The 20763-nt window shown below is 37.9% G+C and overlaps 1 protein-coding gene across 12 annotated transcripts in view; it reads left to right on the top strand.

The window, feature by feature from the left end:
• The window catches only part of BBX (BBX high mobility group box domain containing), a 272393-nt gene that overhangs the window by 72728 nt on the left and 178902 nt on the right, over positions 1-20763 (top strand). The window lies entirely within an intron of this gene.

Here is a 20763-nt window from a genome sequence, read left to right on the forward strand (position 1 = left end):
GTCCGACCTATATTGTGGCCAGAAGGTTTTGGAACACATACGGATGTATCTTTTCAAAGGAGATTAGTAAAGTATGTATGAACATTTCTATTCAGTGGTCAGAAGAATAGGATTAAGAATATAACCAACACTGAAGGAAATGTGGAGAACTATGTATTTGTTACGAAAAATCCAGGCTATTCTGTTATTAAAAAGTTTTGGAAAATATTTAAAGTAGGAAAATAAAACATTTTATCGCATACATTGGCTAAGCTACTAGTGGCCGAGACCATTCAAACTACAGAGGAGTTTCTGCTTGATTTTAAGAATTATTTCATCATGGAAAAAACTTGAGAAGTCTTGAATGTTACCATGCTTTAAATTTATTTTACAAAACTTTGGAGTTAAATTTTTATATGAAGGTGCCAGTACTGTTGTCCTTTTCTACAAAGATAGTAGTGCTTCAGTTGTTGAAGCTCACACTCGTGAATAGAATAGGCTAGCTATTATAACTCAGCCTGAATTCTTCCCTTTAAGAGACTGTGCCATTTAAACTTGATTTCTTCTCAGATATTTGCCAAGAGCGCTAATCTTCATGATCATAGAGGATATTGTTAACAAGTTAAAAGTATAAAAGGTTCTAGAACAGAAAAGATCTGGGAAATAAAAGCCTTCTGAGAAGGAATTCCCCCTGCCCGCCCCCCCCACACACGTGGCCACCCTGATTGTATTTACCTTGGTCATTGTCAAGTGTAGCTGCACATTAGAAACCCCTGGAGAGCTTTTAATACCTACCATTGCCCGCCCTCCCCCCAGAGATGCTAATTTAATTGGTTGTGGGTGTGGCCTGGGCTTTGATAGATTTAAAACCATTCCCAGGTGTTTCTGAGGTGCAGCCAGAGGTGACAACAGTTGCACTACCTGAAGGTCCCCTGTGCTGAAGCAGCCCGATGTGTTTTGGGTTCCGTTCATATCAACCCCAGATCTACTTTGGTATGTGTCCTCTTAGGTCTGCACTTTGTCACTAGCAGCTCATCAGATACTATCATCTCTACCCCAAGACTTCTCTTTTCCAGACTATCTAGTCCTCATTCCGCCAGCCTTCAGGACTTGTTTTCCCCATCCTTTCCCTTTCTGGTCACTTTCTGTCATGGAATTGCTCTCGTTTGTCAGGTTCACCTTCAGTAGGGTGCCCTCGGGCCCGAGTCCATTGCTCTGGACGTGTGGTGCCCAGCACAGGATGCAGAGAAGGCAGGGAAGCTAGGCTGTGACTCCTTTGTGCTGGACACTGCCCTTCTGCCATCGGTGGGCGAACGTTACGTTAGCTTTTGAGCTCGAAGTCAGCTCGAGCTCTCGGTTCTTTTTCACATGAACTTAAGTCAGGCCTCTCCTGCTCCATCCTTGTCGGGTGGTATTTTTTTTTTTCTTCACTGTATTGCCAGGGTTTGCATTTATACTTGTGAACCATAAGAGGAAAACCCACTGAATCAGTTGTTCCCCACACGGAGAGTGATGTATTCAAACTGAATGCCAGAAGTTTATTCTGTGCGTATAGCAGCAATTTTCAGGAGTGATCTAGACCATTCATTTGGATCCACAGTTAAATTTAATCTTGTTAATTCAATCCGTCTTTCTAGCATTCCTTCTGATTCATTACTCAGTGCTTGCTGTTCAAAGTTAAGAACCCATTTGAATATGCAGTCTGTTTTAATGTTTGCATTCAGTACTTGGTCAAATGCCTTTCCAAAATCAAAATATATTATATGCATGGCACTCTTCTGAACTATTTGTGTGATGTCTTTATTTTCAGAGGAAATGTGTTGAATCTGTCATGGCATTCTTGTTTAGTGAGAACTAGAACTAGAAGAAAATATTTTGCAGATGAGTAGGTGACTTGTCTAAGATCATACAGTTTGCTACTGTTAAGACTTTAGAACTCAAATCCAACTCTGCTCTGCTGGTGCCGAATCCAGTGTCTGTGGATCAGACCACAAATGCTGATGCCATTTGTCCTTTAGGATAAGACTTGAAAGGAAACCGAAAGGAATTCAAGCCTCTATGGGTGCTTCACTGTCTCTTTTGGGGTATTTAATATTTAATCCCTTAACATATAACTTAATCAACTCCTAATTTGTTATTCATTTAGTATTCTGCCCAAAAGCAATAAAAAGAGAAGTAAAATGACTAGCTGGCATTCCTAAATTAACTGCAGAGAATAGTATTCCTAGGAGTTTGTGCATTCTACCTCCTCTTGGAAAGTTACTCCTCCTAACCTCCTCTCCCCCCAACACACACACACACACACACAGTTGATGCTAGAGTAATATCCCTTTGCTCATGATGAATCACAGCATGGGAAGCTTTTGTATATTAACGGAGAGATATATATGGCTAGTCTTTGAATTTTGCAGATAAGGAAACTGAGGCACAGGCCGAAAAGGCTTCTGTAGCCGTGGTGCTTAGCAGTGTATGTGATACACAGGCATACCTAGTACATAAGACACACTTAGTAAATATCGGGGTACTGCACGGCTTTCTTCAGGGTTGTTTTCTTCTCCACATAGGAATTGGATTTACCTTTCTTTTTCCCCAGCTTTGCCCGTAGGCATTCATTTCCTTAAAAGTGTTGAAATGGAACAGATTTTTCAAGAATATCTATTACTTTAGAAAAGCTCTAGTGATATAGTAATAGCTCAGATAACCAGGTTTATTTTTCCTGCTTTGACTTACAGGAAAATGAGCTCCTTTCCTCCCCTTTAAAAAATTGATTCTAAACAATTTAGTTAAAAAAAAAAAAGAGGGATTTCCAAAGAATGAATAGCCTAGGGTCAGTCTGTATACATTTAGCCCTAATGTCCACATGGTCATTAGGGTCCAGTGAAAACTGATGCTTACAACAAGGCTGACCCTAGTGTATGGTAAGACCTGCAGTCACCAGTGATTTAATTACGTTTGCTATACTGTACTTACTAAAGCAAGAAAGTATACTTTAATACATTTTAGAAAGGGTTTCAATAGCAGTAGTCAAAAAAAGGCTTTATAAGTAAATTTAGTCAGTCAGACTAGGCTACTCCTTCAGCCCTTTGGTTAATATAGGTTTGATTGTATGTCCTCCTTCACAGTTTAGAAACCCGTGGTTTTATTAATAACTTGAGGCCAACAAAATAAGAACAGTTAATACTCTGTGAAGCTGCACTTTTAGAGCATCCTTGCTTCTTTTCCACAGCAGTCCCAAGTGTCTGTTTTCTGTTCTGCAAGCATATTTTACATTACTTCAGTTAATAGTGGTTGTGTCTTTTGCTTGGCTGTTCTTCTTATCTCATATCCTGCAATCCGTTCTTAGGGAACCTTCAATATTTTTATGCTTCATAATGATGCTTTTAACCAGATGGTTTTAACAGGAAATGAAGATTAAATGTACACAGAAAGATGAACCACGCACATATGGGCCATATCAGAAGCATACAGCTGAAAACTAGTATGACAAATAGATGAAGGTATGATTACTAGTGTAATCAGTTAATTCTTGAGTAGTACTCAGTACAAAGTATCCATATTTAATTTGAAATCAAAGATGGGATATCAGGAAAAAATGAGATTGGGAAATACAGATTCATTACAATTACTTCTTTTTTAAAGATTTATTTATTTATTTGAGAGAGAAAAATAGCAGGAGCGGGGACAGGGGGAGGAGGAGGCAGAGGGACAAGCAGACTCCCTGCTGAGTGGGGAGCCCCACGCATGGCTGTGTCCCAGGACCCTGGGATCATGACCTGAGCTGAAGTCAGATGCTTAACCGACTGATCCATGCAGGTGCCCCTACAATTACTTTTTATTATAGAATTTTAAAAGGTAAAGATGTAAAACCCTAACCTCTCTAAATTACTATTCACAGAGTACTTATAGACATGTCTTCCAAAGCTTCAAATTACTTAAAAAAAAAAGCTTTTTTTTTTTTCTTTAAGTAATCTCTACACCCACTGTGGGATTTGAACTCATGACCCTGGGATCAAGAGTTGCATGCTCTACGGACTGAGCCAGCCAGGCACCTCGCCTCAAAAAAATTACCTTTTTTATTAAAAAAAGATTTTATTTATTTATTCATTTATTTTAGAGAGCGGGGAGAGGGAGAGAGAGAATCTCAAGCAGACGACACTGAGCACAGAAATGGAGACTCTTACCTGAGCCAAAACCAAGAGTTGGATGCTCAACTGACTGAGCCACCCAGGTGCCCCTGAAATTACTTTTTGTGCAACATATCCCAACAGTCATTTTCCTATGTGTTTTTTTTCTTTGTTATTATTTTTATAACTACTAAGACTGGGTGCACTCATCAGATTTTGCTTATAAATAACAGTGTATTTGTCTTAGCTCTGGAGGCTGGAGGTGTCAGATCAGGGTGCTAGCATGCCTAGGTGAGGGCCCTCTGCAGGCTTATTGCGTTCTTCACAGGACCAGGGCCAGGGGAACTGTCTTCTAAAGAACACTAATCACAATCATGAGGGCTCCACCTTCATGGCCTAAGCAATCCCCCAAAGGTCCCACCTTCTGATATCATCACATGGGACATTAGGATTTCAGCATGAATTTTGAGGGGACACACACATTCAGACCTTAGCATTCTGCTCCTGGCCCCCTTAAAATTCATGTCCTCAAATGCAAAATGTACTCACACCATTCCACTAGCCTCCAAAGTCTTATTAGTTCTAGCATCAATTCCCAAAGTCTCATCTAAATATCATCTATGTCAGATATCGGTGAGATTCAAGCAAAGATTCATCCTGAGACAAATTCCTCTCCAGCTGTGAACATGTGAATTCAAACAGGTTATGTGCTTTCAGAATGTAATGGTCGTACAGGCAAAGAGTTAAACACTCCCATTCCAACACAGAGAAACAGGAAAGAAAGGAGTGATAGGTCCCAGGCAAGTCAAAACCCAACAGGACAAACAACATCAAATCAAGCCTCGAGAATAATCTTTAATTTGATGCTCTGCCCGCCGGGCCCACTGGGGCAGGGGTCCCACCTTCCAGACACACTAGAGTATCCCTGCCCCCGAGACTTTGCTGGGCACAGCCTACACAGCATCTCTCCCAGGCTGGAGTGGTATGCCTGGGGCTCTGCTGGTGTGCGGTTGTGGGGTGCCTGCAGCCCCACGCCCCACATCTCTGCTGAGCTTTGCCCTGGTAGGGGTCTCTGTGGAAGACTTGTCCTCACTATGTCCTCTGCTTCCATCCTTGCTCCAGGTGGCTCTACCTTTGAAATCTAAATGGAGTTAGCTACTTCCCCAGGGCTCTGTGAGGGGTGAGTCCAGCTACCCTGCTTTGGGTGGGGGTCTTCTGGCTTGTTGAAACCCAGGTGATATACTCCCCCTTTTGAAACCAAGGAAGAAGCCCTGATAATCTCTGAATTGCCTTTAGAGTTCTTTCCTTGTCTTGAAAAATGTTGCACATTTGAAGCAGTATAGCTCTAAGGTCCCCTCCTATAAATTCTAAGAAGTCTGACAACCAATCTTCATTCATTCCTGTCTTCTCCTTTAGTTCAAATTGCTATTTTCCCTCTCCGGGATGGCTGATAAAATCCTTGGTTCACACCCATCTTGATCTCCTTATCAGAAGGCCTCTTGGCCACAGCCTTCATGGTCTCTTCAAAATATGCTTGTTCATTTTTTTGTAATACGGTTAAACTGAGACTTTTCCAAATTTTAAACTTATGCTTCCCTTTTGATTACAAATTCTGTCAAGTCATTTCTTTCTACTTGCACTTTACTATAAGCATTCAAGAGAATCCAAGCTGCACCTTCAACACTTTGCTTAGAAAATGTTTAGCCAAATGTCCAATTTCATTGCTCACAGTTCTGTCTTCCATAAAATACTGGGACATGAGCATAATTCAGCTGCATCCTTTACTAATTTATAGCAAGGATGGCCTTTCCTCCAGTTTCCGATAACATGTACCCGATTTCCATCTAAGACCTCATCAGAATGGCCTTGACTGTCCCGATTTCCACAAACATTCTGTTCAAGACCACTTAGGTATTCTCTAGGACATCTGAAGCTCGCTCTCTGTCTCTTCTGGTCTTCTGAGCCCTCACCAGAGTTGCTTTTAATGGTCTGTTCCCGGTAAGGTAGGCTTTCTCTAGCATGCACTTAAGAACTCTTCCAGCCTCTGCCCGTTACCCAGTTCCAGAGCTACTTCGCATTTGTAGGTATTTGTTGTGGCAGAACCACACTTTTGGTAGCAGTTTTCTGTCTTAGTCAGTTAAGGCTGCTATGACAAAAATCACAGACTGCATGGCTTATAAGCCGCAAACATTCTTTTCTCACAGTTCTAGAGGCTGCAAATTCAGGGTCACAGTCCTAGTTTGTGAATGACAAAGCCTCTTACTAGGAGAATTATCATTGTACTTCATATTTAAAAAGCTGTAAAGGAAAAAAAAAAAAGTTCCAAAGAAAATGAGTGTCAAGTGTCTTATCGAGTAGGCCCAAATTAACCTAAATCACCAAACCAAATATGTAGGACTTCTGTATTGAAATATATTGATTTATACTTTTAGGTATTATCTTCATATGAATCTTAGAATTATTTGACTATTTTTATTAAGACACTCAGTGAGATTTATTTGAAGTTGTGTAGGTGTCCCTTTCATTGTTTAACAAGGACTTTCCCTCATCTGAGAGCTCAGCAGAACTCATCTTGGAGAAAGTGATATAAGAGCTGATGAGCAGATATTAGGTGGATTGGGCTAGTGGTAGGAGGAAATGAAGAGGCTCTGAAGTGAGGACGAGCAGGATGCCTAGGAGAAATTAGAAGAATCTAATATGGCTAGAGTTTCGTAAAGAGGCGAAAGGGTGGTATTACGCAGGTGGAAATCAGAATATGTGGAATTTTGTGTACTTTGATGAAATTATGGCAAGCACAGTGGGTAACATTGGAAAATTTTCAGCTAGGGAGTAAGGTGTTTGCATTTTGTAAAGATCGGTCTGGTTGCTTCAGGAGGGACGCTTTTAAGGAACGCACAAATGGGGATGTAGAAATCATTCAAGAGATTATTACAGTGGTAGCTTAAGCCAGGTGGTGGTAGTGGGATGGGGAAGAACTGGACCGATTGACCATGTATTTAGAAACCTGAATCAATGGTGTGTTTGATTGGCTGGTTGTGTACTTGAGACAGAGGAAACCACTCAGTGTTAGCATCTGGGTGCCTTGGATAATACAATGACAACTCCCAAAACAGGGAAGGCCCTGAGAGAAGCAGATTTGGTGGTGTAGGGAAAAGATGATGTGTTTAAATGTACACATGTTGAAATTGAAGTGCCTGTAAAATACCTAGATGAGATATTCATTTATCTGTAAAATGTGTCTGGACTTCAGAAGAGAGGAATTGGCTTGAGATACAAATTTGGCAATCATTGGCATATAGTAATTGAAGCCTCCAGAATGAATGAGGTCAGTGTACGGAGTGAGAATATAACCTGACTTGGTAACCCTAACCCAAGGCCCTGCAGAGGCGACAGTCTACCCAAGGAGTGAGAACAGGCAGGGGAAGCACATATTACGCACCTGCTTTTTGGTTGTTGCTGTTATTGTTGTTACCATTTTATCAGCATTGCTTAATTTGTTAGCCAGACTTTTTATTTTGAGATAATTGTGAATTTATATACAGTTATCAGAAATAATACCCCTTCTCTGTGTTCCCGCAGTGATCTTGAAAACTATGGTAAATGTCACAGAGTATTGACAGGTACAGCCATACGCAGAACATTTTCTTCACCTCAAGGATCCCTCATGTTGCTGTTTTTATAGTCCTACCCCCTTTATAACTCCTTGCAATCACAAATCTGTTTTCCATGTCTCTAATTTTGTCGTTTTAAGAATGTGACAGAAATAAAGTCATCTAGTATGTAGTCTTTTGAGATTCTTTTTTTTTACACTCAACAAAATTCTCCAGAGATTCATGCAAGTTGTATCATTACTTCTTTTTTTATTACCAAATAATACTCTGTGGTGTGGAGATTATTACAGTTTATTTGACCACTCACCTGTTGAAAGGTATCTGGGTTGTTTCCAGTTTGGGGGTATTATGAATAAAGCTGCTGTGAACATTCATGTATATGTTTTTGTATGAATAAGTTTTTGTTTCTCTTGGATAAATGCCCAAGAATGCAATTGCCAGGCTATATGATGCATTGTGTGTTTAGTTTTTAAAAGAAACAGCCAAATGTTTTCCCAGGGTGTCATTATTTTCATCCCTATCAGCAACATATGAATGATCTAGTTTCTCTGTAACTTCACCAGCATTTGGTGGTGTCACTTTTTTAAAGCTGTTTCAATAGATGTATAGTGATAATCTCACATGCTTTGAATTTGCATTTCTTTGATGACTAATAATATTGAATACCTTTTTGTGCATTTACTTGCTATTTATGTATATATTCTTTGGTAAAATGACTTTTCATGTATTTTCCCATTTTCTAATTGGATTTTTTTTTTTTTTAGGGTTGTGTTTTGAGAGTTCTTTATATATTCTAGATGCTAGTTCTTTGTCAGTTACATGGTTGGCATGTATTTTCTCTCAATCTGTAGCTTATTTTTTTATCTTCATAGGGTCTTTGGCAGAGCAAAAGTTTTGAATTTTGGTAGAGTTCATTTTATCAATTTTGTCTTTTATGGATTGTGTTTTTGGTATCAGCTCCAAGCCATGAACTCTTTTCTGGCCCTAGATTCTAAAGATTTTCTCTTATCTTTTTTCTAACTTCTCGTATCTTTTTTCTAAAAGTTTTATAGTTTTGTGTTTTACGTTTAAGTCCATCATTTGTTGTGAGTTAATTTTTGTAAGATGTGTCTTATGTTGAAGTCCTTTTTCTTTGTCTGTGGATGTCCATCCCTCAATGAGTTGATTTTGTGTCTTGGTCAAAATAAGATGGCCTGTATATATGGATTTATTTCTGGATTTGCTTTCTCTTTCATTGATGTCCACCAATATCCTACATTCTTGATTAACTGCTGTAGCTGTATTAAATCTTGAAATCAGGTAGATTGATTCCTTACACTTCATTCTTTTTCAAAATTATTTTAGCTATTTTAGTTCCTTTGCCTTTTTATATAAAATTGAGAATAAACTTATATATCTCTTATACCTACAAAAATTTTGCTGGGCATTTTTAGAAATTATGTGATATCTATGCATCAGTTTGAGGAGAATGGACATCTTTATTATGTTTAGTGTTCCAGTTCTTGAACACAGTAAGTTTCCTTATTTATTTACATCTTTGAATTTTTTCATCTACATTTAGTCAGCATACATGTGTTGGACATGTTTTATTAGTTTTACAAATTATTTCATTCAAAAAACATTGTAAGTGATACTGTATTCTTTTGGGGGGGAAGGGCAGAGGGAGAGGGAAAGAGAGAAACTTAAGCAGGCTCCACACCCAGCATGGAGACCGACGTAGGGCTCGATCTCACAACCCTGAGACCATGACCTAAGCTGAAATCAAAAGTCGGACACTTACTGATTGAGCCACCCAGGCATGCCCGTGGTACTGTATTCTTAATTTTGGTGTCTACACATTTATTTTTAGTGTATACAAATTTTGATGTACACATGTTCGTTATTTATATATAAAGATATAATTGGTTTTTGCATGTTTAACTTGTATCTTTTGACCTAATAAACTTAGTCATTTTAGAAGTTGTTTTGTGGATTCCTTTGGATTTTCTACATAGACAGTCATGGCATCTGCAAATAGGAATAGTTTTATTTCTTCTTTTCAGATCTATTTGCCTTTTATTTTTCTTTCTTGACTTACTGCCGTTGATAAAACTTCCAGAACTAGGATGTTCAGTTCCTGTCCAGAACTATTGCAGTACTAATAACAGTAAATGAGAGTGGACATCCTGCCTTGTTCTTGATGTTAGGAAAAAGGCATTCAATACTTTACTGGTACTATTTAAGCTGTAAGTTATTTTTAGATGCTCTTTATCAAGGTGAAGAAATTCCCTCATTTCCTCTTACTGAAACTTTTTATCATGAATAGATGTTGAATTTTGTTACTTTTTCTGAATCAGTGGATATGATCATATAATTTTTCTTCTGTTACCTGTTAATATGGTGGATTGCATTCATTGATTTTTGAATATTAAACCATCCTTGCATTCCTGAAATAAATCCCTGGTTATGTTGTAAAATTCTTTACATTGCTGAATCCTTTCACCAATTTTATTAGAAATTCTTGCACCTGTACTAGTGAGAGATACTGGTGTGTAGCTTTCTATTTTGGTACTATCTTTGTCTGGTTTTGGTGTCAGAGTAATACCAAAATCATTTTTCGGTTTTCAATTTCATTGATTTCTTTAATTTCTGCTTATATAGGTTTATTGTGACCTTTTTTTTCTGTTCACAAGCTGAGAGTTTAAATTATTGATTTGTGAGATTTCCTTTTTCAAAAAGAAAGGATTTAGTGCTACAGATTCCCCTCTAAGTACTACTTCTGCTGTGTCCCAAAAATTCTGATAGGCTGTATTTTCATTTTTACTCAGTTCAATGTAAAAAAATAAATTCCCTTGAGACTTTTGATCCATGGATTATTTATAAATATATTGTTTAGTTTCTAAGTGTTAGGGATATTTCCTGTTATCTTTCTGTTAATGATTTTAAATTTGACTCCACTGTGATCAGAGAACACATTCTTTAAGATTTCAATTTTTAAAAATTTGTTGATGAACTTGTTTTATAGCCTAGCATATAGGCTTTCTTGGGATGTATTCCATGGACTCTTGTAAAAGAATATGTATTCTTCTGTTGTTGGATCACATGTTCTGTAAATGTTGGTTAGATCCTGTTGGTGATGTTGTTGAGTTCTTGTATATCCTTTCTGATTTTTTTCTCTAATCATTCCATCAGTTGCTGAGAGGATTGTTAATGTCTTTCACTCTCATTGTGGGTTTATCTATGTCTCATTTCATCTATAAGTTTTTACTTTACATATTTTACAGATGTTATTAGTAAATACACATTTGGATTTCTGTATCTTCTTGGTGGTATGGCCCCTTTATCATGATGTAATGTCTCTCTCTGTGTCTGGTAATTTTCTTTGCTCTGAAGTCTACTTTTTCTGATTAATACAGCACTCTTGCTTTATTTTGATTACTGTTTATATGACATACCATTTTCATTTTTTAAAAGATTTTACTTATTTATTTATTTGAGAGAGAGAGTGTGTGTGAGCAGGGGTCGGAGCAGAGGGAGAGAGACAAGCAGACTCCACACTGAGTGCAGAGCCTGACTCTGGACTCGATCTCAACGATCCTGAGATCATGACTTGAGCTGAAATCAAGGGTCTGACCCTCAACCAACTAAACCACCCAGGCGCCCCCCATTTTCTTTTTTTTTTTTTTTACTTTCAACCTACCTTATTTTTGAAGTGGGTTTCTTATTGACAGCATATAGTTAGGTCATGTTTTTTAATCCACTGCCAATTTGTCCTTTTATTTAGTGCATTTACCTCCCTTTTATGTCCCTTTACTTCCTCCATCTACAATACAATTGTCTTAAATACTTTACATACATTTAAAAACATCAGACACTGTTATATTTGTTTCAACCATCAAACATAATATAGAAAACTTGAGATGAAGGAGAGCGTTTTGTATTCACCGTATCTTTATCATGTTTTTTCTTCTGATTTTCCAAGGTTCTTGTTTTTTTCCTTTTTGTTTATTGAGCTTCCTTAGCTACTAATTTTTTTAGATAGCTGTTGAAAATTCGAGTTTTTCTTCATGTGATAATGTATTCTGTTTCCATTTCCTTCCTGAAAGATTTTCACTGGGTATAGGATTCTGGGTTGATGGTTCTTTCCTTTCAGCACTTGAGAAATGTGCCACTGTCTTCTGCTCTCATGGTTTCTGATGAGAAATCTGCTGCGATTTGAATTGCTTTTCCTCATGTAGGTAAGGTCTCTTTTCTCTCTTGCTGTGTTCAGGATTTGGGATGGAGGTGAGGAGATTATTGCTTTTCAGAAGTTTGACCATGACCTGTCTTGCTTGGTACATATCTTTTGCCAAATTTGGAAAGTTTTTAGCCATTATTTGAGTACTTTTTCAGCCCTACCCTTTTTTGTTGAATTGCAATGACATATTTAGATCTTTGGTTATTATTCTGTAGATCCCTGAGCTCTGTTTAATTTTTTCAGAAAATTTCTTTCTTTTGTTCAGACTGGATGATTTCTGTTCAGTTTTCTCTCCTAGTTCATTTATTCCTTCCTTTTCCCCCTCTGTCTGCTGTTGAGCTCGTTCATTAAGTTTTTAATTTTGGTTATTTGGATTTTCAGTGCCAAAATTTCCATTTGGTTTTCTTTTATATCTTCTGTTTCTTTGCTGAGATATTTTGTTTTCATTTGTTTCAGGCATGTTTGCAGCTGTTCATTGAAGCGTTTTTATAAGGGTGCTTTAAAATCTTTGTCAGATAATTCTAACCTCTCATCTTTTATTTACCATCTATTGTCTTTTTTCATTCAAGTTGAGATATTCCTGGTTTTGATATGACAAGTGACTTTTGATTGAAACCTGGATATTTTTGGCATTGTGTTGTGAAACTATGGATCTTATTAACCTGTTTTAGCCGACTTCCTCTGACAGTGCTGTAGCAGGGGAAGGGATGGGACCATTTTATTGCTGGCAGATGGAAACAGAAGTCTAGGTTGTTGCCCACTTGGCCTCCACTGACACCCGAGGGAGGAAGGGGCTCCTTGGTATTTCAGGCAGAGATGGGAGTTGTGTCCTGTCTCTCCCCCACCGGAGGCCCGTGCCGGTACCACCCTAGCTTGAAGGGACAGGAGTGTCTGATTACTGCTTTACATGTGGCCTCCACCAATAACCAAGAGCTGGAGTTGTTACAGTGGTCAAATCCTGAAATTCCACTAGCTCTTCTCTGATACCACCCACGTGGGGGGAGGAAGGGAAACATTTTCACTGCTAGGTGGGGGATGGAAGTTCTATGTCTGCACATAGTGTCTACTAACTGTCCTTACTTGTCCTCCTCTGATCCCACTTTATTGTGGGGGGTGTGGTTCATCTTTACAGCCTGGTGAGGGTGGAAGTTCAGGTTTTTCACTCAGCCTTAGCTGGCATTGCTGGTGTGTGAGGCCAGTTTCTTGGGTCATTTTTTGGCAGGTGGAGGGCAGCTATTGTCTAAAAATTTTATGTCTTCCCAGGCTGCCCGTTTCCTGATGCTTTGGCTAGAGAGAGCTGACTTTTGTTGGGACTTTTGTCTGTGTCCTATTGGCATTTCTAGGTTGCTGGCTTCTTTAGTTCCAAGTCTAGGATATGTGGGGCAAAAAGAAAATCCAGGGAGTTCACCAGAGCATTGTTCCTTGGGTTGTAAGTCCCTACCTGGTTTGCCTTTTTTCTATTTTTCAGAGTTTTACAATTGTTTTATATATAGTGTCCTGTGCTTTTAGTTGTTCTTAGTGAGAGCATTAGGGACAAGTATGTATGTACCATCTGGAAGTGGAATTCCTTCACTTGCTTTTCATTGTGGCAAAAAATAAAAATAAACACTCCATAGATGGTGTTATAGGTGATGTTATGGAGAACATACCCTAGAATTTCAAGGAGAATTATTATTATTATTATTATTATTATTATTATTATTAAAGATTTTATTTATTTATTTGACAGTGAGAGAGAGCACAAGCAAGGGGAGTGGCAGGCAGAGGGAGAGGGAGAAGCCGGCTCCCCGCTGAGCAGAGAGCCCGATGTGGGGTTCGATCCCAGGACCTTGGGATCATGACTTGAGCTGAAGGCAGACACGTAATCGACTGAGCCACCCAGGCGCCCCTCAAGGAGAATCATTAACATTGGATTGGGTCTTCCAAAGAGAGCGATTCTTATCTCTGGTAATTTAGATATCATTCAGCTTGAAGACCTGAGTTGCTGCCTGGTGACTGACAGTGACACAGTGTTCTTTGATTTTCTTTCCATGTGCTATTTTAGTCTTGGTTTTGTATATGCAGTAGAGCAGGAAGCATATTGGGTAGGATTACACCTTTGTAAGTCATTTTCAGTTCTGATGTGGTTTAGGTGATTTCACTCGCCTTTAGTGCAGTGGGCCAAATGCCCTTTCAAATCAGTAAATTGATAAAACTTATCTCTTATAAATGCTTTTAATCATAAATACGCCAACAATTTATTTTTCTCTCTTTTTTTTAAACTTTGGGTTTTAAATTTTTTTTACTTTTTAGATTAACTGGAAGTAAAATTGGCTTTTTGCACAGTCCCATGAATTTAAAAACATGAATAGATTTTGTATACAGTTCAGTGTTAAAATTTAGAAAGCTTCATCACCTCAAAAAATTCCCTTATGCTGTTTATTTGGAATCATATCCTCCTCCCAACCCTAAACCCTGGCAACCACTACTCCTTTATTCTTTACTATAGTTTTGTCATTGGGTACATTTAGTATAAATGGAATCATACGGTGTGTAACCTTTTGAGACTGGCTTTTCTCGCTTCCTATAATTCCTGATATTCATACAAATCGTATCAGTAGCCCATTGTTTTGTTTTGTTTTGTTTTGTTTTTGCTGAGTGGTGTCTCATTATATATATGTATGTGTATTACAGTTTATTTGCCCATTGGGTTGTTTCCAATTTATAGCAGTTACAAATAAAGCCACTGTAAACATTAATTTACAGACCTTTGTGTGTGAGTATAAGTTTTGCTTGGAGTGGGATTGCATGGTTATATTATAAGTGCATGTTTATATAAGAAATATCCAAACTGTTTCCTAGAGCAGCTGTACCATTTTATATCCCCCCTCCAAGTCCTGTCTTTCCATCCTTTTCAAGAGTGTTTGCCTTTACTTGTTGGAGCATTTTCATAAAGCTTCTTTAAAAGTTTCGTCAGGTAATTCTAACATCTGCATCGTTCCAGAGTTGTTGTATGCTGTCTTTTTCTATGCCAGTTGAGATTTTCCCTTTGTTCATATGCTGACTAATTTTGGATTTTGTCATAACCATTTTGATTATTATGAGACACTAGGTCTCTTAAAAATTCTATGGAAAACCTTGCTATTTTGGTTTTAATAGGCAATTGATTCAGTTAAGTTAAGGAGTAAAATTCCAGCTAGCCCTCTGTGAATGTCAGTTGAGTTTTCAAAGCCTTTTCAGTGTTCTTTGGATTTGTCCTTATTTGCCACCCGGTGGCTAATCTGAGAAATGAGCAGTGCTCTATCCAGTAGTTAGTTCAGTTCTAAATGTCTGTGTATGCTGTTTAGGGTCAGATCCACGCATGTGTAGTTTGGGGGGAGACCAAGAGTTCTTTTAAAGAACTCCTCTCTGCCATCTCCCACTTTTGTTTTGGTTCTCTGGTTGGGAAGCTGGGGCTTTAGTTATTGAGCTTTCCTGTGCAATGCCCATGATTGTGCCCAGGTCTGGGAATAAGTGGTGGGAGGATAAAGTGAGAACACAAGCAACAGGTCCCATTCTTGGGACCAATGTTCCTCCAGTCAGAAATGAAGGTTCCTCTTGCTCAGAGTTTTTGTTCCTGTGGGCTTCTGTGTTTGCTGCCTCCCTGTTCAATCACAGAAATGCTTGGGGCCCAACACATGAGAGAATGGAGAAAATGGTACTTTGTAATTTACTGTTCTTCCTCTATTTCTTTGCTGCTTAAGTAGCTGCAACATACATCCTGTCCCAAGTTTTATAGCTACATTTAGTGAGACCAACACGGTGTAGTATATTTACTCCCACTGACCCAGACTGGAATCCATTAGGCTTATCTATTGGGCTTGAAATAATTAATGGGAAGAGAAGAGGTAGATCTAGGTTTTGTGGATTCTGAAGGTCATACAATTTGGAAGGCCTCTTTAAGGAAAGGAATACAAGTTATGAATACAAAATTAGGCACAGTGTTTTGGATGGGGCTGTGAAAGTGAAGGGCCCTAAGGCTTCAGCTTCATTGGCTTTAATAAAAACCTGACTGTGGGGTGTTTTTTATTCAGTTTTTCTCTTAATATTCCTAAAAATAAAAATGCAACCTTTATTATTCCCATCTAACAGATTAAAAAAAAAAAAAACATTTAAAAGGTTAAATCATGCAGATATAAGGGGCTTTAGAACTCAGATATTCTAATTCCAGAGCATATGGTGTTTCTCTTACCTGTAGAACTTTATGAAATAAATAGATTAGAGATTAGGAGAGCCATATAGGCTCTTGGTTAAGAGCATAAGCTCAGAAGCCAGACTGCTGGGGTTAAGTTTTGGCTCTGCCCCTGATTATGTGTGACCTCAGCAAAGTTCCCTTACCTTTCCTTAACCTTCTTCTGTATGTCTGTAAAATGGGGATAATAGAACTTACTTCATAAGGTTGCTATGAGGATTAAATGGTTAACATAAAGCATAAAGCATTTAGAATAGCTCCTGGCATATAGTAACTGCTTTTTATCCACTATGTGCAACTGTGCATCCAGCTAAATCAAACTTTATTTGCTATGTTAGCAGCCTTCTTGAGCAACAAAGACAGGTTACAAGTTAAGGGGATTTTTTTCACTTATGTATAAGTCATATTAGGTATTTGGAATACAAGCTGAGCAATAGGTTACATATATAATTGATAATACTTTTACTTTTTGTCAAGAAGTAATTTTTTTTTAAGTTTAGGGATGTTAATCTATTTAACAAGCAAAGCCGGAAGAAATGTTCTCTATAGGTGATTGAAAAATCTGGACGATTATAGGTTAAATATTTTGGGGAAATGGCAAATAGTAACACAGAGAGGTAGAATAGTTCAAGAAAAAGAAAAATACACCTTTTCTTACTGATAAAGTCCTCTACACTCCCAGGCTCTTCTGTAAAATGGAGACAGTAGTATCCATCTGTATTAGTTATCTAATTGAAATGTTAACAGACAGTCATGAAATTTAAAACAATCAACATTTATAATCTCAAGGTTTCCATGGGTCAGGAATTTGGGAGTGGCTTTGCTGTGGGACTCTGCCTGCAGTCAAGGTGTCGGCTTCCGCTGCATTCATGTGAAGCCTTGACCAGGGCTGAAGTATCATGGCAGGGTGGCAAGATTGTGTTTCATGGGGTGCCTCGCCACATAGACCTTTGCGTATGACTCCTTGAGGTCCTCATGATCTTGCAGCTGGCATCCCGTTAGAGCAAGCTGGCGAAGAGAGCTCAAGGCAGTATTGACAGTGTCTTTCATGACCTAGCCTCAGAATTCTCTTTCATCTTTGCAGTATCCTAATGGTCACACGGGTCATCCCTTTTCGGTGTGGCAGGGGGCTACTAGGAGATGGCCATCGTGGAGACTGGCAACCACCTTATCTTCTAAGAATACTTTAACATTTAAATGAGATTATTCGAGGGAAGCTTTTGGACACCTGTAGGTGCTCCATGCAATACCTGTTTGATTACTGTGTTTTTCACTGTTGGTCAGTAGAAATCAGTTTCTAGTTGTTTCCCCAATACAGAGGAAGGTGTCCATGTCTCTGTGGAAAAGAGATGCACACTGATAGGGAACGTCTTGGTTGTTCTTGTGATTGTTCGCTTGTTTCGAAGCCATGTTGGTTTTCACTAAGTATCAAGTGATAGTAGCAATTACTGTGTGAGGCCAGAATATTGATAAATGCTATAAGCAACCATTTTGACCCACAGTGAACTCATTTAATTACCACCTAGCACATGATTATTGAGAAAGACTATTGTATTTCAAGTCTGATACGTGCATTTTTTTGTGTGTGATTATCATTTAACTTCTACTTTCTCCAAGATTAAGTAGGTTCAAGATATTTTTTCCTTTTCCAAGTAGACTGTATCTTACTGTTGATAATGATATAAGTATGGCTTATTTTGAAGAGGACCCTTATTAAATTATTTAGAAAATGACATGTAACAAGAATGTTGTGAAAAAGAAAGCATGAAGAGAACTCAGATGTTGTTCTTTAAATGGTAATAAATAAATACCTGGCCACTGGAGGGCTCCATATTTTGAAAGATTATATTGAAGATGTAGGTGCTCATTGTAACAATTTTAAACAGTACAGAAAGATATAAAGGGCTCCATATTTTTTAGCAAAGATGTTAAATAGTTGTTGATTATGAATAATTGTGTGCATGTACAAATAAGGTGTTGGTGTTGCTTCCTTCTTTTTCTTACATTGGAATGAAAATAAAATATATTACATAATAAATAAAATATCTTACATAAATAAAATATAAATAAAATATCTTACAACTGTGATGTCAAAATAACAAAACTAGTCATTTGAAAGCCCCTCAGTAAACAAAAAGGTTGAGACAGATTAAATACTTCTTTTCTAATCTCTTTCCTACGTGTACTATTTTAAATGAGGAAACTTCTTGTTTTAGGATTCATTGAGGTTATTTCCATTTAGGTTAGCAAACTACAGTTATCTCTGTGAGCGCTATGATGTGATTAATAATATTCACAGAACGTTAGGAGGCATTTTGAAATTGAGCCCAAAACAAAAGTAGATGTGGCATAAAAGAGTTGTCATCACTGATTTTTTTTATACTTAATATTAGCATTCCTTTGGTCCAGATGTGTAGTTTACATTGTTTTGCACTGAAATCTAAGCATCAGGGTTTGTTTTCCAGTATTAAAGTAAAATGGAAACTTAAAAAATTAAGAAATTAGAAACACTTATAACAGGTATCAGTACCTGAGGAAAGTTATCTTTTTGTATAGAAAACTTCTAGATAGGAAACCACTGTGTTCCTCAAAAACAGCAATTTTACTTCCTTGATCTTTCCCACTTGAAAGAAGTGTTTTGATTTCTTTATAATTGTGAAGTGTTTACTTTTTAAATGTTTGATCTGCACTCAGGGAAGCCTGCAACTTCTAGAATAGTTCAGCATTTTTTCCCCTGATAAGATGTGGGTCTCTTTGTACTGAGCTTGCAGAGCTGAGGCTGTGTGTTTTGGATGAACTGAGTAGTTAAATTTCCCAGTTAGTCAGTAGTCTTGTCCCTTAGCACCTCCTCTTTACAAAGGAAGCTGTATTACAAACTAATTGCTAATGAGGAGGAAACAAACCAAAACCAAAATGAAACAAAAACAAACAACTTTTATACCTGGTCATTTGAAAACTGTCCAGGATCTACGAATATATAAATCCCTACTGATTTCTACATATAAGGACCAACTATTAATATAGGGACAAAGATACCAAAAAATCGTGAAGGGTAGTAGTCCCCAGGTTAGTACTAATTATGCACATGACAATGAGCATCATTATGGAATGATGTTTAAAAAAACAAAATTAATTTATTAATTGCCAAGTGACAAATTGTCAAACTATCAAATGAGGCAGTTTGACAGAGGGTAATACCCCTCTCCTACTACCTCCACCTGTCCTGCCCACCACCCATTCACACTGCTCATTGGAATGTTAAAGACAATAACCAATGTTATTAACTTTGGGCGTGAGCTACATTTTTTTTTCTACAAACATACCGCTTAGTGTCTAATATATTTTATCTATTTAGATAGCAATCATAGCATATATCTGATTGTACCCTAGTGGGCATGTAGAGAAATTCTGCCCGTCTACTCTTGTAGCCACAGAATGCATCCTTAATAATAGCTATGTTGCAAAACGTGTTTTAAGCTGAAAGATATGGGAGAGGACATGGGATAGAGCATGACTGACACACACCACAGTATGTCCTCGTTGCTGCCTCATGAATTTGAAAACAGCGCTCATTGCTTGTGGTGAGAAACTTTCTTCCAATGCGTTTTTCACACAGATCCATTCATATGTATGGAATAAATTGGTAAGATGCCTGTCAGGGTAGAGGTGCAGTCTTGGTATAAAAGAGAGTAAGTCTAACTGGTCTGATTCATTGTTACCTGTGACCGTTTTAGCCTGGTGCTTTAACCACTTGAGCTCACAAATGCTATCAGTTTTTAATGCTTAATTTATATCATTCAGTCCTAAAAAAATTAAAATTTTAAAAATTTTAAAAAAAGGAGTACCTGGCCGGATCAGTCAGTAGAGCATGGGACTCTTGATCTTGGGGTGTTGTGAGTTGGCCCCCACAATGGGTGTAGAGATTACTTAAAAATTTAAAATATTTTTAAAAATGTGTGTATATATATATATATGTGTGTATATATATATATACACACACACACACACACATATTATTCAGTCCATATATATATATGGAGATATATAGATATCTCCATAGTTGTTCTCATACCTGGCTGCACCTTGGAATCACCCGGCAAGCATTCAGTATTATGGATGCCTGACATCAACACTACAGAATATTCTCACTTAACTGGTTTAGGGTTGGAAGTGGCTGTGCATCTCCATTTTTAAAAGTTATGTTATTTGTGTTTTGTTGTTTGGGTTGAAAGTGATTAATTCAAAAGGAAGCTGCACTGTGGAAACTTTTTGAGGCCCCTAACAAGTTCTGATTAAACACATGTCTTAGAGTAAATACAACTACACTTTATATTTGAATGTACTCTCTCCCCGCCACCCCAACCCTGAAGAAACAAGCAAACATGGTATTATTTTGGTGGCTGACATTGCCTAAATTATTTTGAACTGAACCACTTACATTTCTGGGTTGAGGAGGCAGGAAAGTGATGTTGGATTTTCAGATAGGGTTGGCCCTATCCTGATGAGTTTGTCATTTCTGTCACCTACCAAAGCAGTCAGCGTATCTTTCACTTTTAAACCAGTTCTAATAGAAAATAGGAGAGGGGCGTCTGGCTGGCTCAGTCGGTAGAGCATGCAACTCTT

The sequence above is a fragment of the Halichoerus grypus genome, chromosome 1 (assembly GCF_964656455.1).
Source record: "Halichoerus grypus chromosome 1, mHalGry1.hap1.1, whole genome shotgun sequence".
NCBI lineage: Eukaryota > Metazoa > Chordata > Mammalia > Carnivora > Phocidae > Halichoerus > Halichoerus grypus.